This window comes from Somniosus microcephalus, unplaced genomic scaffold, assembly GCF_052327205.1.
Source record: "Somniosus microcephalus isolate GS21.2 unplaced genomic scaffold, FLI_Smic_1.0 unresolved_chr8, whole genome shotgun sequence".
Classification (NCBI taxonomy): Eukaryota; Metazoa; Chordata; class Chondrichthyes; order Squaliformes; family Somniosidae; genus Somniosus; species Somniosus microcephalus.
Window position 1 is genome coordinate 28843196 of NW_028225186.1, and position 5569 is coordinate 28848764.

Sequence of the window (5569 nt, forward strand, 5' to 3'; positions counted from 1 at the left end):
AGTTACCACCCCTGTATAAAAGGCCCTAGCAGGCTTCCATAGTTTCAGTTTCGAGCTGCCTCTTGTTCAGTAGAGTACCTGTTAAACTGTTCTCCCGAAGTCCGTGTATTATTGAGGTGCGCACTTTAAAGTGGCGACGAGTAAGTTCGAACTCACCTGCAGTGTCGCATCATCTCACGGGGATCTCGCCTGAAAGGAAGGTCCAGGAAGGTCGTAGTCTGAGCAATGGGTGTCGACCGAGGGCAACCGCCCAAAGAATCCATCGGTGTTTGGAGAATTGCGGGAGAGACTGTGGTTCCAGCGAATCGTGCTGGTAGCAGGTAGCGCGCTGACCCTTCCAGACTGCGGCGGGCTCAAGCTCGATCGAGCGGCTCTACAAATCGGGCCACGCAGCGTCGCCGGGAAAAGAAAACAAGAGAGACAGGGTGGAGCACAGTCGGTGCTTGAGAACAGGACAGCGGAGAGAAACTAAATGGGGGGGAAGGAAAGCAAGATGCGCCGAAGCTACGGGTCGCCGCCATTACCCAGAAGAACCCTAGGAGCAGCATGGCAGTAAGGGGAAGAAACAAAAGCGCAGGAGGCGCCATTTTATCCCGTTGGGGAAGAAGCAATAGCGCGGGTGGCACCATTTTATTCCATTGGGGAAGAAGCAAAAGCGTGGGAGGCGCCATTTTAAATCGCCCAAGATGACGAAAAGTGGCAGTATCACTGCTTTCGACAACAAGGTAGAAGACTGGACCACGTATGTGGAAGGAATTGAAGTGTACTGCAAGGCAAATGAGGTGGCTGGAGGTGGCTGATGGAAAGAGGGCGTCAGTATTATTAAATCTGATGGGTGCGAGTATGTACGGCCTATTGCGGAATTTAATTACCCCAGCTGAACCAATGGAGAAAAGTTTTGAGGAGATTGTTCATATCTTACAGGAACATCTAAGCCCTACACCACTGCTGATAGCAGAAAGATTCAAGTTCCATAAAAGAAACCAGCACAAAGATGAGAGCAATGCTGACTATCTTACGGAACTACGCAAGTTATCAAAGCACTGCCAGTTCAGAGCAGGACTGGCAGACACCTTATGGGATAAGTTTGTCTGCGGGCTCCAGAGTGATTGAACCAAGAAACGACTACTTTCAAAAAAGGACCTGAAGCTAGAACAGGCTTTTAGCGTGGCAGTATCCTACGAAGCAGCAGCACGGGGAGCTATAGAAATACAACAGAAACCACAAGAATACAGCGCTAACGAAATGGCGTATGAAGCAGAAAAGTGCTATCGCTGCGGCAGAACAACCCATGAGCAGAAGGACTGCTGGTTTAAAGACAAAATATGCAGGCAATGCGGGAAAATGGGACATATAGCAAGAGTCTGCAAGTTGGGAAAGAAGACAAACACGACAAGAACTATTAAGGAACAGTACAGGAAAGTAAAGAAACTGACAGATAGTAGTTCAAAAGATCAGGAGAGTGATAAGGACTCCAGGAGCAGGCGACTAAGTTGTTTAAAGTTACACAACGTAATCGCAAAAGAAGATCACCGAACCATTTGTGTCACTCTCATGATAGCAGGGTCCCTAGTGAAGATGGAATTGGACACAGAATCACCCCTAACTGTCATGAATCGACGAGACTATGAGCGGCTATTCTCACACATACCCTTAAAGGACACATCCATTGTATTGAAGACATACACGGGGCAAAAGGTTTACCCCAGAGGAAAAATAAGGGTGCCAGTTGAATATAACGGAAAGGAAACACAGAAACTATACATGTATATATTACGAGATGGAGGACCACCATTATTGGGACGTGAATGGATCCGAAGACTACAATTGGATTGGCAATCCATTCTGGCACTAACTGTGACTGACACAAAAGATGATGACGTCGCACCTGGACGTCTGTCACAAATTCTAACAAGGACTTGGGACTCTAAAAGGAGTAAAGGCAACCATAAAGATTGAGGATAACGCAACCCCAACATTTTTCAAGGCGAGACTGGTGCCATACGCGATACACCCAGCTGTGGAAGCTGAACTGGAGAGTCTGGAGCGTTCGGGGGTGCTGTCTAAGGTGGACTGGAGCGAGGGGCCACACCCATCGTTCCTGTAATGAAGAAAGCATTGAGCAGCACGCCTGGGGAGCCAAGGAAGGTTCGCATCTGTGGAGACTTCAAGGTGACTATGAACCCAGTCCTGCACACAGTACAGTATCCGCTTCCATGGATAGAAGATATTTTCGCCTCACTATCTGGAGGGAAACGTTTTACAAAGATTGACCTGGCTCAAGCTTATCTACAAATGGAGGTGGAAGAAGCATCTAGGAAATACCTCACGATAAAAACTCACAAAGGCCTTTACCAGTACAATCGACTGGTATTTGGGGTAGCATCAGCCCCGGCTATGTGCCAGAGGGCAATGGAACAAGTCCTGCAAGGGATCTCGGGGACCCAGTGTTATTTGGACGACATCCTGGTTACGGGCGAAAATGACAATGAACACCTTGCCAACCATGAGCAGGTGCTCACGAGATTGCAGGAATATGGGCTACGAGCCAACCGTCCCAAATGCGAGTTCTTCAGGAGACAAATCTTGTATTGCGGCCAAATGTTTGATGAGCAAGGGTTGCATAAGTCGCCGGACAAGATTGAGGCTGCAGTCAAGGCTCCAGCACCAGAAAATGTGTCGCAACTGAGGTCGTTCCTCGGGTTGGTGAACTACTACCATAAGTTCTTGCCGAATTTATCTACAATTCTGCACCCACTGAACGCCCTCCTTCAAACTGGTGTAACATGGAAATGGAGTGATGAGTTTAAGCGTGCCTTTCAGGAATGTAAATGCCAAATCACTTCAAAAGAAGTATTGGCCCACTACAACCCAACACTACCGATTCAGTTGGCATGTGATGCGTCACCATACGGCATTGGAGCGGTGCTGTCACACAAATTCTGTGACGGTTCAGAGAGGCCAATAGCCTTTGCACCGCGCTCGCTAACCTCAGCAGAGCGTAACTACGCCCAGATTGACAGGGAGGCCCTCAGCCTGGTGTGGGGGGTGAAGAAGTTCAATCACTATCTGCACGGGCAGAAATTCACCCTACTGACTAATCATCAAATCCTGGTCTCAATTTTTAACCCAAAGAAGGGCGTTCCGGTGATGACGGCGCAACGGATGTAAAGATTGTTACTTTTTCTAGGGGCACATCAGTATGACATAGAGTACAAAGGTACGAAACAACATGGAAACGCTGATGGGCTGTCGCGCCTACCGTTGCCTACGGCGGAAGAAGCACCTGCAGCGGACCCGGTGGATATATTCCATGCGACCATAGCCGAATGTTTACCTGTTACAAACGCAAGTATTGAGAAGGAAACGCGAAATGACCCGAAACTCTCTCGGGTCTATGATTTGACGGTGAAGGGTTGGCCAGCATATGGCGACTCACTGTTGCCAGCATTCTCGCCAAGGGGGGAACAGCTGTCAGTGTGCCGGGGAACCTTGATGTGTGGATCCCGAGTGGTAATTCCACCCAAGTTGAGAGATAGATTACTCAATTAGCTTCATGAGGGTCATCTGGGAGGGGTAAAAATGAACAGCCTAGCCAGGGCGTTTGTGTGGTGGCCGGGAATCGATAAAGAAATCGAGGATATGACCAAGAGATGCACAGGATGCCAGAAGGTCCAAAACGCTCCACCACAGGCCCCGCTACATCAATGGGAGCGGCCCTCATCTACATGGCAACGGGTACACATTGATTTCGATGGTCCATTTATGGACTCAATGTTTCTAATCGCTGTGGACGCACATTCGAAATGGCCAGAGGTCATTAAAATGTCCTCCACCATCAGGGAGAAAACTATTGCAGTCCTAAGGACCATCTTCGCCAGGAATGGGTTGCCAGAACAGATCTGTTCCGACAATGGCCCACAGTTTGAGTCTGAGGATTTCCAGAGGTTCCTGAAGAATAATGGGGTGAAACATTACACATCTGCCCCATATCATCCAGCCACAAATGGATTGGCTGAGAGGTTTGTTCAGACCTTTAAAAAGGCCATAAAGGCAATGTATAATGACGACATACCACTGCAACACAAGGTGGATAACTTCCTGTTTGCCAAACTCCAGCCGTACTGCTTTTCAACCGGAGACTAAGATGTCGCTTGGACTTGCTCAAAACAAACATAAGACGAGATGTTGAGGATAAGCAGTTCCAGCACATAAATGAGAAGCCAACCAGGAGCTTCAAGATAGGGCAACCAGTCTTGGCCCGCGACTACCGAACAGAAAATGGCTTCCAGGCACGATATGCACACAGCAGGGACCACTAATGTACACAGTGGACGTTGGAAAGAGCATCGTGAGACGCCATGCTGACCAGATTCTAGAGGCACAGGAACAAGCCAAACCTGTACCACAAGCATGTGCACCTGGTAATGAGCCCAAAATACAGTTTGCGTCTACCTCAGAAGCAGGGGTATTGGAAGCTGACGAACCAACCAATGACAATGAGCCAGAATTGACTCCACCAGCAGAACAGGATACTCGAGAAAGGCGCTATCCAGTCCGGATCAGGAAGCCTCCTCAAAGACTGAACTTATAATTGACTATTTCAGTTGATGTACATATTACTGAGAAAATTGTATTTGTAATTAGTTATTATTTAATAGTTAAATGAATGTTATGTACTGTTTATCTAAAAGGGGAGGAATTGTTTTGTATGTACCTTTAAGGGAATAACTGGTCTTAGACTGCAGTACCAGCAGTGACCACCCCTGTATAGAAGGCCCTAGCAGGCTTCTGTAGTTTCAGTTTCAAGCTGCCTCTTGTTCAGTAAAGTACCTGTTAAACTGTTCTCCCGAAGTCCGTGTATTATTGAGGCGCGGACTTTACATGTTTGATCCACGTCATGCCATTTCCTTATTCCACATTATAATTTCGTCTGCCTCTGCCTCTAATGGACCCACCTTTAATTTCACTTATCTCTTCCTTTTTACACACTTAAAGCTCTTACAATCTGTTCTTAAATTTCTTGCTAATTTACTCTAATTCTATTTTCTCCCTCTTTATCAATCACTTGGTCATCTTTTGCTGATTTTCAAAACATGCCCAATCCTCAGGCTTACTAGTATTTTTTGTAACATTGTAAACCTCTTTTTTTAATCTAAAACTATCACGAACTTCTCCAGTTAGCCATGCTTGTACCACTTTTTCAGTGTCATTTTTATTCCTCAACGGAATGTATATTCGTTGAGAATTCTGAATTATTTCTTTAAATGTTTGCCATTGCTTATATACCGTTATATATTGTAATCTAATTTCACAACCTACCTTAGCCAGCTCGCCCTATATAACTCCGTAATTCACTTTGTTTAAATTTAAGCCCCTAGTTTCTGACTTAACGGCATCATTCACAAACGTAATATGAAATTCTATCATATTAAGACCAATCTTCTCCAGAGGATCCTTTATGATAAGGTTACAAATAACTCGGTCTTATTGCACAATACAAGATCTAAGTTAACCTGTTCCCTAGTTCTTTCCGCGAAATATTGTTGCAGAAAACTGTCTCGAATGA